Raw genomic sequence first — 18,011 nt, forward strand, 5'->3', positions numbered from 1 at the left:
TCAGGAATGGCAATGCATGGGGGGTATCATGGGCGAAACAGTATACTCTGTTACGTCCATGGTACTGCTCATGTTTACAGGCGACGGTTGCCACTTTCCATCAGGTGGACTGTCAGCTTGTTTGCCATTTTAAGTTGTATAAAAAAATGTTTTTCTCTTTCATTCTACTCTACCTGCAATCATACCTGTTCTGACCATACCATCGTTCACACAGTCCATCCATGTCTTTTTTGGTTTTCCCCTGCCTTTACACCCATCCACATTCATACTTCATACCTCATTCATACTTCTTAGAACATGCTTCTCATACCTGATCATCACGTGTCCATACAAAGACGGACTCTTTAGAAAAAAAAAACAAATATAATATTATATTAAATACAAAATAGCCGATAGAGCGTACCTCAAAGTTACAAATTAATTCAACGCAAGCGAAACTTTTGACAGACGCTGTCGTGCTTGTGGCGTTACCCCTCGTTACCAGGCCTAGTAGTCACGGCTGTAGTGATAGATATCAATTTACCTGAAGGCCTTCGAGAGTTAATATTAAACACTAGAGGTCAGGCCCGGCTTCGTATGGATGTTTTTTTTTAATGGGTGATAATGAAATAGTAACCCCGCCTATGCTAACGGTATACGCTGGCAGGGCACCAGTGGGAGATGATAAGTGACGATGAAAGCAGGTCAGTTAGCCCATCGTGAAGAATCCCACGAGAAGTAACTAGATGGTTTCCAGGGGGAACCACGTGGAGGCCGACCTGATTAGTAACATTGCTAGCATTGGGGCTGTTAAACTTCATAACTAACATTCTCTTTCCCCCCTCGCATGGATGTTACTATATTGTATATGTTACTTGTTATTAATGTAATTTTTTAACGTTAATAGTATTTTTAAAATCGCTTTTTCAACAAATGAGTTACTTTGTAGCATTTTATATATGATTCCTAATATTGATATATCTTTTTTATTTATGAACAGATTGAAATAAAACAAACACTAAATGTTAAGTGGAAGAAACTGCAGGTAAAACCGCATTCAAATCGGTTAAGCCATTTCTGAGATTAGCGTACACAAACCTACAGACGAAAATTCTAATAATCATCGTTTCGGGTTCTACTGCGTTCACAAAGCCCCCTTATAATAGTTTTTCTTATATATCTTCCATGTACAGAAAGCAACCAGTTAAGATTTTATTATATACATGTGCTGAATGATTGATGATGTTGAGAGAATACCTTAGTAACAGTGTTTTGGGACTATAGCCATAAGTTTCAAGATGTCGTAGATTTTTAAAAGCGAAAGAAATGAAATGGGTAACGTCTGAACTATTGTTTCTTTGGTATAAAAGATCATTGTGTGTTCTTTCTCACAAAAGTTTACCAGAGGGAGACTGTACAAAAGTCGTTTGCTTGGGTAGCTCTGTCCCATTCGTGTTTCTACCGTGAAGTAGTTTATCGTGGAAGGCTTTAGGCTATATAACATCACGCAGCGACCAATAGGAGCGAAGCATCAGTGAAAAATATTGCAAAAATGGGGAAAATTATTCATATTTTAGGGCTTCCATTGCGTGTGCGCTAGACGGTTCAAGTTACCCAAAAATATGTATGAAAGAATTATTCCTCTTTAAATGGTCTAAACATAGGCTACATATTATTGTCCAAAAATTCTGTCTGTCCGTGCGAAGCCGGGCTGGGTTACTATTGTAGTATATGGCATAGAGAAGGACATTGGCTAGGTACTTTCAATTCCGGTCAGTGAACATATACCGATGATGTAAATAAAGTAGCAGGTTAAAGCTAGTAAATAAGTAATTTTTTTTTATACAACTTAGAATGGCAAGCAAGCTGACGGCCCACCTGATGGAAAGTGGTAACCGTCGCCTATAGGCATGAGCAGTACCATGGACATAACAGAGTATACTGTTACGCCCATAATACCCCCCATGCGTTGCCATCCCTGAGGACTCAGGTGTTATTCCTCCGTACCCAATAAATTCACGCCATATCCCACCCTTCAAACCGAAACACAGCCATGCAAACACAAATGCTTCACGGTTGAAACACGAATGGGACAGAGGTGCCCAAGCAATCGACTTTTGTACAAAGTCTCCCTCTGGTAATATGACTATTACTCTATAATATGAATTATTATTCTCTGGCACTAATCTTTTATCATCTAAGTATAGTATTAACCAAAAATATGGGCAAACAACTTTAATAGGATTATAATCTTGTTGTTGTACTGGTAAGTTATGAACTACATTTGACGTTAGATATTACGTCATGCCATAAGAAATACGACGTTACAAGTTCCGGTACGAGAGAACACGAATACATCATATATAGTTCTTTTCCCTCGTCTTTAATATCGTAGGAAATAATCGAAGGCCTAGTACAATACAGTGAAGTTATAAAAAAGGAACAAGTGGATTGTACTATGAAAAATTATCTCTATCATACATATATACATACATATCTGTCACGCCTGTCTCCCATTAGGGTAGGCAGAAACAATGGAACGCCAAATGCTTCGATTCAAACAAACCTCTTTCGCTTCATCCACATTCATCAATCTTGTCATACACGCTCGCCGGTTACGGGTACTTTTAATTTGGCCCTTCTTCAGCACGTCGCCTATTTGGTCGACATATGTACGTCCGTCTAGGGCGGCCCCTACCGACATCTCCATTCATTCTTGCTCGATAAATCTCTTTCGTAATTCTTCTTTCATCCATCCTCTCCAAATGACCAAACCAACGCAACATTCCTTTTTCGATTTTTGTCACTGCATCGTCTTTCAGTCCACACTTCTCTCTAATCACACTGTTTCTTACTCTATCTTTTAATTTAATACCACACATACTTCTCAAAGCTCTCATCTCTACAGCATTTATCTTACTTTCATGCTTCTTCTGCCATACCCATTTCTCTATCAATCATATTGTAATTAATATTGTGTTTCATAAAAACAAAACTGACTTCAAATTGTGGAAAAATCTGTTATTTTAATTTAAAAATTTAAACTGCTGAACCGATTTTGATAAAAATTTCATACGACAAAACTGTAAGTATATCTTTCCAGATAACAGTTGTGTTTGCATAGTTGTGTTTCAGATTGAAAGGTAGGATTTATTATTATTATTATATCAGACTATAACTGTCCACTGCTGAACATAGACTTCCTCCTATTGGGTGGGGGGGGGGGGATATTGCCATTAGTTGCCACACTTAGCAGGCGGTTGCCAACCGCAGTTAGGCTTTTGTGATATTTTAAGAGGGACGTTGCCGCCCATCCCTCGACTATTAAGTAACCAGAGGGAGACTTTGTACAAAAGTCCCACCCTTCAAACCGAAACACAGCCATGCAAACACAACTGCTTTACGGTTGAAACACGAATGGGACAAATGTGCCCAAGCAAACGACTTTTGTACAAAGTCTCCCACTGGTATCTGCCAATTTCGATATCGCCCATATCGGTTGGATATCTAATTTCGAATATGGTTAAAAGTCTGTTATCCAATATTATTTTTTTACTAACAGACTTAACATATTCGTTATAGGACCAGTACATAGATATTGCAACTAAAATATTCAGATATTGTTATATATTTTATTACCCACCCGTACTATAAAATATAAATAAATAAATTATTACAGTAGATTTCCGGTATCATCTCTGGGGACATAACTGTGGCAGTTACGCGAACTTTCCCTATTCAGAATCTATGTTTACTGTAACAATTTTCACAACTTAATTTGCTGAAACTGTGAGGTTTTGTTTTCAATGAAGTTTCAGAACAACTGGCCGGATATTAAAAGATTTGAATAGATTTATTTACACTTCTATACACAAATGGGACACTGGCACATTGTTGAGCCTTGTTTCATTTTGTACAGGTAATAAAAGGGTACAAAAATTATTTTAAATACCGATTTGTAATAATAACGTTTCGTATCACAATCCAATTATCCGGGGCGGTAGGGATTGTTAGTAATGGGGAGGCTAGTCCCCATTGCTATCAATATATCCTATTAGATCGACCTCCACGCGGTTTTCGCTGGAAACTATCGCGACTAATTTATCGTTGAATTCGTCACAATGGGCTAACTGACCTGCCTTTTCATCTTCACCTATCACCTCTCACTGGTGAGTTACCATGCTCTTTTACCCATTAAAAAAATCTAATTATCTGCATATTATGTAGAAAATATAATAATTTGGTGTAAGGGCCTTAATATTTTCTAACAATCTTTGAAATCTTATATTAAAACTGTCAATTTAATTAAAAATCAATTTAATTAAATAGCGACTATAGATTTAATTAAATTAATTACTTAAATTATTTAATTTAATTAATTAATTAATTAAATATTTAATTATTTATTTAATTAAATTAAATCTATAGTTGCTATTCGCCTAATGTTTATAATTTTACAATCAGCCGTTAAGTCTCTTTGACATGTCCATATTTTTATGTATTTTTATTATTTGCATGTACTTCATTGTTATTTACCACATTCATATGCTTTCTTTATATTTTTTTATACAACTTAGAATGGCAAACAAGCTGACGGCCTGATGGAAAGTGGTAACCGTCGCCTATAGACATGAGCAGTACTATAGACATAACAAAGTATACTATTTCACCCATGATACCCCCATGCGTTGCCATTCCTGAGGACTCAGGTGTTATTCCTCTGTACCCTGTAAATTCACGTCATATCCCACCCTTCAAACCGAAACACAGCCATGCAAACACAACTGCTTCACGGTTGAAACACGAATGGGACAGAGGTACCCAAGCAATCGACTTTTGTACAAAGTCTCCCTCTCTTTATATAACTTTATAATTTAACATTGTTCGCCGACTGCTTTAACCATGCTGTGTGTACACGTGTCTGGGTCTCGATCTAGTTCAAACTATTATCTTTATATAAATATTTATAATATTATTGATTGTAACCTGTTGTGTATACCTTTTAATAAATAAAAAAAAATATCGAATGTTAGGGGGGAAAGGGATTGGTAGTAATGCGGGCTACCAGCCTCGTTGCTAGCAATATACCCCGTCAGGTCGACCTCCACGCGGTCCCCCCTGGAAACCACCGTGCTGAATTCCAAGTGTATTTATTCATCACGATGAGATGAGGTCAGTTATGATCTGCTATTTCATTATGCACCTATCATCTCTCACTGGTGCCCCGCCAGTGTATACCGATAGCGCGGGCGGGGTTACTATTCTATTACCAGGTTGTCTGTAAGAGATTGCTTTTAGCGATAAGTCCGCCTTTTGTATATGCACATTCTGTATAAATACTCCTTGTATACATCTCTACTGTGCGCAATAAAGACTTTATTATTATTATAATTATCACCAATTAAAAAAAGAAAAATATAATGAACTATGAAGAAAATTATAATTTCTTTTTATACAACTTAGAATGGCAAACAAGCTGACGGCCCACCTGATGTAAAGTGGTAACCGTCGCATATAGACATGAGCAGTACCGTGGACATAACAGAGTATACTGTTTACCAAATTTTACACACTATCATTTTGACATTGACAGTGGCATCTATCTTCGTCAATTATAAACCTATTTCGATGATTCATTCCGTATCTGTGCTGCACAAATTTTGTCAAAATTACAGATTATTTTATGAAAATCTCAAAACTCTATAAGACTATGATAAAATGCGTGAAACTTTTCCAACATAGGTTATGATAAAATTTTATTTCAAATTATTTGTTTTGAATGAAAATATTTGTATGTATTTTTAATTAGTCTCTTGTTTACTAATTTTGTATTTACTTATATAGTTGTATTTTTTTTTTCGTTTTATTTATTACAGAGTCAAATGAGTCCAAGAATAAATTCTTTCTTCTTTTATACATTCCTATTACCATTAAAATAATCTGATTAAAAAAAAAAGAATAATTTTTAATAGACTTATTAGTAGCGTCAACTTAATTACGGTGTTAACAAAAAAGAACTTACATTAAAAAATCGCCAGTATCCAATTAATTTGACCGGCGAACTGTCGCAACTCGGCTAACGGCATAGTTTAACAGCGTCCTCGACTAAAATATTCTAAGTTTATTTTAATCTTAATATTCTGGCAACCACGACAAAGTCACTGTTTTAACAACACTTGGTTGGTTCTGACCAAAACTTTTTATGGCACTACACACGCGGATCCCTTCGCCCGCCGGTGAATTTAAAAAGTTACGATCTAATATATTTTTTTTATTGCACAATTTTGAATTTTCATAATTCGAACGCACGTGTTTCGCGCGCGAGTCCGGGAGCGAAACGGTCTCCCCACGGCGACGTTAGCGCTGAAACTGTCTACGGTTTTCGTTCTCTACCACTGCAAAGGTGTACGTTTTCAGTGGCCAACACGCACGGATATATATTACCGTCTCTTTTTAAACGTTCTCAGGAAAATGCTGAATGTAATACTGGCCACACATGCCATTTGGTGAGTCAGATCTAAATATTGAGATATGGTTCCAGAAGTTTTATTTGTCTGTTTCATATTAAATCCAAAGTGAATTATTATATATGCCACTAGCTTTTACCCGCGACTTCGTCCGCGTGACCGGGATATGTTTGCTGACCGAGGCAGAAAGTAGCCTATGTCTTTCTCCATTTCATATATATACTACGTTTATATCAAAATGCCTTACATTATATAGATAGAGCATCAAACCTCAAAAAGACCTAAAAAAAACGGGTCGACTTTTTGTTTGACAATTAGTTTTTCAATCATTTTTTTATCAATGTTCTATATACTTACACATACAATGTATCTTGACGTATTATTTAATAAATAAAATAAATGTTTAAGTATTAAAAAGACGCAGAGATTATAAGACAAAATAAATATAGAAATAAAGGAATCACTCATAACTATTTATCATGAAAAATTGTATGAAATCGTTGACCCGTTTTTCTTGATGCATTTCTATGGAGACACTCTATCTATATAATCTAAACAAATCTTTACAGACAAAGACTTTACTTTACTTTCTAAACAAACAAACTCCTTTTCAAATTTATATTAGTAAGTAAGGATTATAAATTAGTAAGGATTTTATTGAAATATTAAAATTAGCAACAGTTTGTATTGGAAAAATAAAATAAAAAATGCCATTTTTACATTTTACATGATAATTTTTACAAGTTTTCAAATTATTATTTTTTTTAATTATGAATAAATATTTATTTATATATTATTATATTTATTTACATTGATAATAGTGCCTTACCACCCCCACCCCCCTCCTATCAGTAACAGAAACTAACGCTCCGTTGCCGGAACAAAACTTTCGGCTCGACCTCCACGCGGTCTCTTCTGGAGACTGTTCTGGTTATCATCGTCATATCTACCCTTATCTGTCCATTGCTAATCATAAGCCTCCCCTATAGACTGCCATAAGGAACGGTCCTGAGCCACCTGCATCCACTGACTCTCTCCCATTCTGGTTAGTGCCTGATTAATTCGTCTCTCTGCACTTAATGTTTCTTCCTTTCTTCTATTAATAACTCTTCATTATCAAACGTCATCGTAAATTTCCTAGGTTTAAATTTCACATTAAATTCCTTTAATTAATATTTCGGACGTTCAAGACAGTAAAGGACTGTTCATATTACGACCGGCGCTGTCAAACCGTTGAATTTTCTAATTCACATTTGATAATTTACAAAAAATTGTCCCTAGTGATGGGCCGAGTCGATCTTTTTTAGTATTCGATTATTTTTGTACTACCAGCCGGTATATATCAGCCTTTAATTGGCCACTACAGAACATAAGCCTTCCCCGTAAGGGAGAGTATTACCAGTAGTTGCCACGCTTGGCAGGCAGTTTGGCAAACGCAGTTAGATTTTGGTGATGTTTTAAGAACGACGCTGTTGCTCATCCCTCGACCATACAATCACTTAATCGTATCTTACGACTACCACACGGTAGTAGGTGTGATTTTGAGGCATTTATTACTTCAGCCGTTAATTATCCATTGCTAAACAGAAGCCTTTTCCATAAGGAGAATTTTGCCAGTAGTTGCTACACTTGGTAGGCAGGTTGGCAAATGTAGTTAGGCTTTGGAGATATTGAAAGAAGGACGCTGCTGCTCATCCTTCAACTATTAAATTCCTTTAGTCGCCTCTTATAGCATTAGGAAAGGAAGCGATGGCCCATTCTATGCCGGGACCACATGCCAGAAGGTGTGATTTTTGGCACTTATTATTACTATTATTAATTTAGTTCAACGTACGGAGCCTGTAGAAAAATAGTCTGCATGAGTACCTTTGTCCCACCTATGTTTCTGCCGTGAAGCAGCTGTATTTCATGGGTGCGTTTCAATTTTCAGAGTGGAGTATGACGTTAAAATTACAGGGAATGGAATGGAAATATAACACCATAGTTCTTAGGAATGGCATTGCATGAGATATATCATCTTTATAATTGTGTATATTTTTATTGAATTTATATTATACTGAATTGACGTGAATGGATAAGTAAGTATATAAATACAAAAAGTGTCAAAATATATATATATATATATATATATATATATATATATATATATATATATATATATATATATATATATATATATATATATATATATGTTCAGATTTGAGAAAATGTCGCATAATAATTTAGATAAAAATGTAAGGTGGAATCCAAATTATTTGCATGTTACTAAGGAAGTGTTAAATTAGTATTATCACCAATTAGTATTAGTACCAGATGGAGATTTAGTTCAAAAGTCTCCATCTGGTACTAATAACAAGTTTTAATATTTGCACGCCTACAGTGTGGCAGAATAAGATTGGACAAAATTTTCTTGTAATGTAACACCTATAAAAATGTACCTTATTCTAGTAAATAAATGAATTCAAATTCAAATGAATTCAAATTCACAGTGCTGTTCATATCCATAGGCGAACGTTACCACTTTCCATCAGATGGACTATTTTCTTATTTGCTTTTCTAAACGTCATACTTGTTTAAAATTGGCTCAAATTTGAATATTTCACATTTAAGATATTCCCTGGCATATTTCTCATAACAAAATTCATTATTACTTGAGGATCTTGATTAGTGTAATTGTGTGGCAATTATTATTGTCATTTATTGAAGGCTGCGTCGTAGCATTTCCGGCCGATGTAATATGAATACCCCTTAATACTGTAGAGTGGAAGGTAATGAAATTTGAGCAACTAATCAAGATAGATCGTGTTTGTCGCCACCACTCCGGGACTCGGGTTCTGTTGATTTAATAAGAGAAGTGTTTTTTCTACCTCGAAAAAGAGGTCAAGTGTGTTGACGGGCTACGAACAGTAATATTACAGCTGAACGGATTTGTTCCTTTTCCGTTTGTGATATTTGAGAAGAAATAATTTTTGATCCGCTAAAATAAACTAATAAATAATCAAGGAACGAGATTTTTTTTTTCCAATCGATTTCTGTTGTAAATCGTCGAATATATAATGCGATTATTAGAATGAAAAATATATATTCAGAATTATGTATTATTAGAACAATGAAGGACAAGACAAAAGGCAATGTAATACCAACGATTTCCCATTACATTTGAGACAACTAAAAGAAGAAACAGATTGAGTGGCGGTCTCCCACCGTGCGTTTTTCAAAACTCTTTTTTCCACGCACAACCATTCTTTGGAATCAACTTCCAGCAGCAGTATTTCCGAACCAATACGACAACATAACCTTCAGGAAAAGAGTATATTCCTTTTTAAAAGGCCGGCAGCACACCTGCAATGCCGCTGGTGTTGTGAGTGATCACGGGCGGCGGTAGTCACTTACCATCAGGTGAGCCGCATGCTCGTTTGCCCCCTGTGTTTTATAACATTACAAGAACGAAGCTGCTTCAAACTTCACCCACAAGAAGTAAACCGAGTGAAAATATTTTGGTGTCAAGTTTTCAACTTAACACAATTAACTAGTTTGTTCCTTATACTTAATAACAGTTTAATTTCACCTTAAGAAATAACTTCGAAACTGAACCCATTAAACTGTGGCCGAAGTCAAATTATATCGGGGAACTTATTTGAAACTCCGGTTTGCGCGTTGAAAGCCCGCATTCGTTTGGCTTTTGATACGCGATACTTTTTCAGTGCTATTGTTAACCGACTTTGAAAAGAAGATGTTCGTATTTTTTTTTATACAACTTAGAATGGCAAACAAGCTGACATGAGCAGTACCATGGACATAACAGAGTATACTGTTTTGCCAATGATACCCCCCATGCGTTGCCATTCCTAAGGGCTCAGATGTTATTTCTCTGTACCCAGTAAAACGGCACGACAAAATTGGGACAGACGTACCTAAGCAATCGACTTTTGTACAAAGTCTCCCTCTGATGTCATTTATGGTGCTTATAAACTGGTATTCTTAGTACATTATTATGAATATTTATTAAATACATAAATAAATATTTCGTCCGGTATTGAATATGTCTATAGGCGACGCTTACCACTTTACATCAGGTGGGCCGTCAGCTTGTTTGCCATTCTAAGTTGTATACAAAAAAAAACACCACTCCCACCATAGGTACAAAGATAAAGATCAATCAGACATATGGATTTGAAATGCAAATGAGCCGCTCGGTGTACGAGAGAGAAGATATTTTCCATAATACCACGTCATTTCCCAATATATGCGGGATGGAAGAACTTGCAAAATGTACGTGAGGAATTTGCGCGTTCAGCCGCTGCGTTTGTTAACGTTCCTTTTTTTATACAACTTAGAATGGCAAACAAGCTGACGGCCCACCTGATGGAAAGTGGTAACCGTCGCCTATAGACATGAGCAATACCATGGACATAACAAAGTATAGGTGTTATTCCTCTGTACCCAGTAAATTCACGCCATATCCCACTCTTCAAACCGAAACACAGCTATGCAAACACAACTGCTTCACGGTTGAAACACGAATAGGACAGAGGTACCCAAGCAATCGACTTTTGTACAAAGTGTTTGTCTCCCTCTGGTTTTTGTAGACTTTAAATAATTATGAGTTTTTATTTAATTTAAGCCCCCTCCATTATCCTTAGCATTCATTTACTGGGACCTCAACCCTTATGTAAGATATTTATTTATTAGATTAAATTTAAAATAATTTGTTTTATTGGAAACTAACTTTTACCCAAGATGTAGTCCGCGTTAACGAATATTTTCACTGACCGTGGTTAAACGTAGCCTGTATTCTTTTTTACCCTTTATAGTACATATACATCAAATTTTATGTGATTGGTAAAGGCATTAAGACACTAAGAGGTGAAAAATAAACTAACAAACAAACCTACTTTAATAATATAATTAATGTTAATATTGTAATTAAAATATCTTTATATTGACTAAATAACAAATATATTAAATATTGGTTAACCAGTGCCGGAATTTTCTTAATTTCGGATTCCTGACAAAAGGAATAATAATATACAAATCCTACCGGTGTGAGCAATAATTAAATGGATGAAATCATATTTTTGTGGTTTAAATGTTCAGGGCCATTTAAATTATAAGCAATACTCTTTCTACTGTAGTAGAAAGAGTATTGCTTATAATATAAGAAAGAGTAAACTTATAAGTTTTTAGAGGAATCAATGAAAAGTACTTATATATGTATATTTTTAAATAAAAATGTTATTTATATTTATTACGATAAATTCACCTTTACAAAGAGATACAGTTTTTGTGTTTGAAGAGAATTTTAATAATTTAATCCTTATTTGACTGCAGCGGTGTCTTACGAAATTTACGACCGTATATTTTCAAACGGAATGCATCGAATCAGGATGAAATTCAATTTGCCATGCATTTAGCGCCCGTCCGATGAACATAATTGAGTGAAGTTTTTAAGCTCCAATTTCCAGGTTTCATTTTGGAAGTCGATTAATTAAATTGCTAATTAATTGAACCACAATCGTTTTACAACAATTATATTTAACCGACTTCAAAAAAGAAGGATATTCTCCTTTTGGTAGTATTTTTTAATGTTGGTTAACTCATAACTCCGTCAGTTATAAATAGTTATCGAAAATTCTTTCTTTTTTTATTTAAAAGGACGTATTTTCAGATTGGTTCTATAGAAATTTTATCAAAATCGTTTCAGTGGTTTAGTTTGTAAATCAAAATAATCGGTTTTGTTACTAGGAATTATTTAAATAGTCTTTTTTTTTTCAAAACAAATTAGACTGGTAAAGAAGCCGACTGATTTTGTTTTGTGAATGATGATTTTTTTATGCAACGTAGAATGGTAAACAAGCTGACGGCCCACCTGATGGAAAGTGATAACCGTCGCATATAGACATGAGCAGTACCATGTACACAACAGAGTATACTGTTTCGCCCGTGATACCCCCCATGCGTTGCCATTCCTGAGGACTCAGGTGTTATTCCTCTGTACAATTTCAATTCACTGTCATATGCCACCATTCAAACCGAAACACAGCCATGCCTCTCTCTCTACTATTACTTAGGTACTATTTATCATGATCAGTAAACATGTCAAGCGAAGTCGCGGGTCCGAGCTAGTATTACAAATCACCTAAACAACGCCCCACACGGATATTGTCTAAACATCAGCTGAATTGAAATGTTTTTTTTTTTTCAACAAAATGTACGCCCGGAAATCACAGCTGTAAATTACTTGTAAACAGCGTTTTAACATAGGAATAAATCTTCCGAAGCTGATTGACTTTGTACAAAAAGGATATTAAATGTATTTGAGTATGTTGTGAAATTATTCTACGTTTCGTAACGGAGGGTGGAATCGTGTTGGCTATATATTTTCAACCGACTTCCAAAAAGAGGCTCTCGAATTGGTTGTATTTTTGTTTTATGTTTGTTATTTTTTTTTTATACAACTTAGAATGGCAAACAAACTGACGGCCCACCTGATGGAAAGCGGTAACCGTCGCCTATAGACATGAGCAGTACCATGGACATAACAGAGTATACTGTTTCGCCCATGATACCCCCCATGCGTCGCCATACCTGAGGACTCAGATGTTATTTCCCACAACTGACAACTCCGTTAATTGTAAACCGAATAGGCTTTTTTCATCGCTCAAACGCAAACGCTCTTCTGTTTCACCAATAGTTGCCACGCTTGGCAGGCGGGTTGGTTAACCTCAGTTATTCTTTGGTGATGTTTTAAAAGCAACGCTGCATCAATCGACGATTAAGCTCCTTTACCTTTTACGACACCCATGGGAAAGGCTGAGACGAGCCATTCTATGCCAGGTCCATATGACAAAACATTGGAAACAATATAGCACTGTTTAAGTCTATACCATCGTCACGTTAGCTTTCAAACAAAAAACCGCATTTTAATCGATCCATTCCTTTAAGAGATACGATACCACAGACAGACACGTGAAGCAAATTATTAAAAGACGTACTTTTACGTCGGGGTTTAAACCGCATTATAATCGGTCCATTCCTTTAAGAGATACGATACCACTGATCACAGACACGTCAAGCAAATTATAAAAAGAAAGTGCTCTTGGTTTAAAAAATATACATGTTTTATAATATAAATTTGAAATGAAAACTATAAAGATGGTAATATGTATTATGTAATGAACACTATACAGGCGGCTAGTGAACTCACCCTGTATTGTACTAACATGATTGATGACAGTAATTATGTGGACCACAAAATTGTAATTACGGCTGCATTGTGAAGAATTTTCCCAAATTATTAACTCGAAAATAATAATCCTTTTGAATGTTAGACCCAGTTTACTGTGACCCTGTTTTTGCAAGCATTTATTACTACGTAAATTTTAATACTAATAAATAGGGGAAAGGGATTGTTAGTACATGTTCGCGCACGTACACGCACACATACATTCATATACACACGCACGCATACACACACACACACACACGCACGCACGCACGCACGCACACACACACACACACACACACACACACACACACACACACATACGCATACATGCATTTAAATATACTTATTACTAGATTATGTTTAAGTCTTAATTTTATGGTACTATGATTTGTATTTGCATGGTTATGGCGGAGCGTGACCTTCTGATGCAGGTGATAACACTTACTAGAAGCTCACAACAACGATCTTAGTATTGTATCAATTTTGTTACGAAATAAATATTTTTTCTTAATAATCTACCCATTGCCATCAATATATATATTATATTATATAGGGTATATCAGGTCGACCTCCACGCGGCTCCCCCTGGAAACTATCGTGACAAATTTATCGTTGAATTCGTTACGGTGGGCTAACCGACCTGTGTTTTCATCCTCACCTATCACTATGCTAGTGTATGCCGTTAGCGCAGGCGTGGTTACCATTCCATTATCACCCATTAAAAAAAATACAAATAAATATTACTGTGTCATCATGTTTGCATTAAAAATAAATATACTAAACCTATGGAAGCATAAGGGAGCTAAAGTAGCAATGGGCTGGTCATGTAACTCGAAGATTCGTCAACCGATGGGGAAGAAAATTTCTTGAATGGCGACCTCGTATGGGCGAACGTAGTGTAGGACGACCTCAAGTTTTTTTAATGGATGATAAGGGAATGGTTACCCTGCCTGCGCTATCGGTATATAGTATACGGTACGCGGGGCTCCAGTGACGGAGGAAGGCAGATCAGTCGGTCCATCGTGGTGAATTCGACAAGAATAAACCACGATGACTTCCAAAGGACGTCGTGCTGACTATGTAGGTGTAGTATAAAGGCTTGCATGTGTAGTGTGTAGTTATACGCTACACATACAAGCCTGTATTGTGTAATACACAGTTTGTTTACAATTACATTAAATTCCATCGAAACAGATTGTTTTTATGTCACCACAAATCTTAAAATTTTAAAATCATTAAACTAAATTTCTCAAGTAGTATATTCATTTATTTTAACATTTATTATATAAGTAGGTAGGTATTATATGTATTTATATTGTATGTATTTATGTAATATTTTATTATATATTTTAATATTTTATTTAACTGTATATTTGTTTATGTATTAATAGTTGTAGCAAGTCAGCTGCCCGCTAACGAAATGCTTTCTTACTGTACTGAGTTGACTGGAAGAGATCTCTGTCAGAGATAAGTCCACCCTTGCTCACAACATTTATAAATACATTATTTTATATGTAACTTACAAGTGCAATAAAGAATATACACATTTATTATTATTATTATGATAAACATCGGCAGCACACCTGCAATTTCACTGATGTTGCATAGGCACCCCTATGAACGGCGGTAATCACTTACCATCAGGTGGCACACATGATGGCATGCTCGATTGCCCCCTATGCCATAAAAGAAACACGCTTTTCCCATAAATAAACAGGAGGCAGAAAGATTGTTAGTACAGGGGCCGAATGATCTTATTTCTAACAATGTCAGACCGACCTCCACGTGGCCTGTCTAGATTATTACCTTATTTAATTATTTACTCTTGATTGCACCTCTTAAAGAATCCCGCGTCTGCCTTCCGTCAATAGTTTCCGAAATGTAGTTGAATATTAATGTTAGTTAAATATTAGTAAATATTATATCATATGCTGTGCCGTGTGGTCCAGGCATAGAGTAGGCTACTCCTTCCTTTTCCGTGGGTGTCGTAAGAGGCGACTAAGGGAGGACGAGGGATGGACAGCAGCGTCCTTCTTAAAATATCAGCAAAATCTAACTGTGGCCATACCTATCTCCCTAAACATTTACCACTGGCAAAAGCCCTCTCTATTAATATATACATTATATATATATATATATATATATATATATATATATATATATATATATATATATATATAATAACGATTGCTTAGGTCTCTTTCCCATTCTTGTTTCAACCGTAAAGGAATCGCAACGCATGGGGTGTATCATGGGCGAAACAGATTACTCTGTTATGTCCATGGTACTGCTCATGTCTATGGGCGACGGTTACCACTTTCCATCAGGTGAGCCGTCAGCTTGTTTGTCATTTTAAGTTGTATTAAAAAAAGTATGTATGTATAATATGACGGTTTACGCTCTTTTAATGACTTCTAATATTCGTCCCAAGAGCCTAATAGTAAAATGAATCTTCAACTTGTTTACTTCAACTTCAAATTGACGATAATCAAAAGTTACTTGACAGGTAGATAAAAACATATTTCCATGGGCAACATGAATATTCCCCTCCCATAAAAAGTTGAACCCACAGTTGCTACGGAAGAAAATTCACCTCAATCGTGAACGCATTTATAAATGTTAAGATTTTTTTTTTTTATACAACTTAGAATGGCAAACAAGCTGACGGCCCACCTGATGGAAAGTGGTAACCGTCGCCTATACACATGAGTACCATGGACATAACAGAGTATACTGTTTCGCCCATGATAACCTCCCATGCGTTGCCATACCTGAGGACTCAGGTGTTATTCCTCTATACCCAGTAAATTCACGCCACTGAAATATTTCTATGGCGAAGGTCAATTTAATGGTTGAAGAATGCGAAGCAGCATCCCTGTTAAAATATCTCTAAAGCCTTAGTAGTTTCCATTGAATTTAGGCTTTTGTTAAAGAGGGACGCTGCTTTGCATCCTTTGACCATTATGTTTTCTTAGTCGACTCTTACGGTCCATTCTATACCGAGACCACATGGTCATAGAGTGCATAATTTTATTGTTATTATTATTTCAGCGGCTTACTTTTCACTGCTGGATAAGCCTTACCCATAGGGGGAGTTTTGCCGGTAGTTGCTACGCTTGACTAGCGGGTTGGCAAGCGCAGTTTTTTTTTTTTATGGGTAATAGTGGAATGAAAACCCCGTTCGCGCTATCGGTATACGCTGGCGGGGCACCAGTGAGGGATGGTAGATGACAGCCCATTAATTAGCGATGGTTTCAGGGGGTTGGAGCCCATCGCAATGACGACCTCATTATTTTCGTTAGGTTTTTAGACATGTTTTAAGAACGCTGTTGCCCATCTCTCGCGTTCTTTTAATCTAATCTTACGACATTCACGGGAAAGAAAATGGTGACCCATTCCAAGCCGAGACCACACGGCCATATAGTATTTCGTCATAGTCGTAGAATACAGACGGATCTTTATATGTAATCTTTGTCAGATCCGTCTGTATTCTACGACTATGACGATATAATGTTTCGCATATAATAAGCACATTTCCCCAAATTATTACTAAACTGTAATGGTAAAGCCAAAGTTAGAATATGCTATCTATTGAGTTGCCATCGCGGCCGTATTACCAAATAGTTTTGTAATAGTACACTGCTTCAAAGACACTATCGATAGTTATTTAGAACTTCGACTTAGTGGCTGGAATTTAGTCTTGTTGTGTAAGTAGGCGCTTATTGGAACAGATTTCAGTTGTGGTAAAGTGAATTTGTAATCATCACTCACTATTCTTATTTAAGAGTTTAATCTTGGGGCAAATAATTCATACATTGTTTTCCAGCTAGCTTTATTCCAGGTCACATAATATTTGGGATAAGGGTAGGAAAATAGATAGATAGATTACTCTTTATTGTTTCCTCTAAAAGATTACAATAGTATTAATTATAAATGTAAACAATAACAAGAAATAATCACAATGAGAAAACAATGGGCGACCTTATCGCTAAGAGCGATCTCTTCCAGGAGACCTTTGGATGGAAAGGAGCAATTATAAACAATTTGGTGGGAGGCACGATGAAAATTTTTTTTAGTTCTAAATATGGGAGATGTGCTACATGTAATAATATAAATATTATCCCTACTAATATATATATATACATACATACATACATACATACATATACACATATACATACGTGCATATAAACGCCGAAGATGATAATGTTCTATCTAATTGCATGTTTCTTTGTTTTGGTATCATGCAAAAACTAATGCACCAAATTAGTTGCGACTTCCATAACTGTATTACTGGATGTCTAACGTAAAATCTAGTTTATTATTTATCTTAATAA

The 18,011-nt window shown here is 35.8% G+C and overlaps 1 protein-coding gene across 1 annotated transcript in view; it reads right to left on the reverse strand.

Moving 5' to 3' along the window:
* The window catches only part of LOC113511494 (neuropilin and tolloid-like protein 1), a 237,585-nt gene extending 231,254 nt beyond the window's left edge, over positions 1-6,331 (reverse strand). The window contains exon 1 of the mRNA XM_052903615.1: positions 6,002-6,331. The gene's annotated coding sequence lies outside the window, so the exon portion shown is untranslated. The remainder of the gene's footprint in view (positions 1-6,001) is intronic.
* Positions 6,332-18,011: the final 11,680 nt, after the last annotated feature.

Source organism: Galleria mellonella, unplaced genomic scaffold, assembly GCF_026898425.1.
Source record: "Galleria mellonella isolate WM207_F2 unplaced genomic scaffold, CSIRO_AGI_GalMel_v1 utg1053, whole genome shotgun sequence".
Classification (NCBI taxonomy): domain Eukaryota; kingdom Metazoa; phylum Arthropoda; class Insecta; order Lepidoptera; family Pyralidae; genus Galleria; species Galleria mellonella.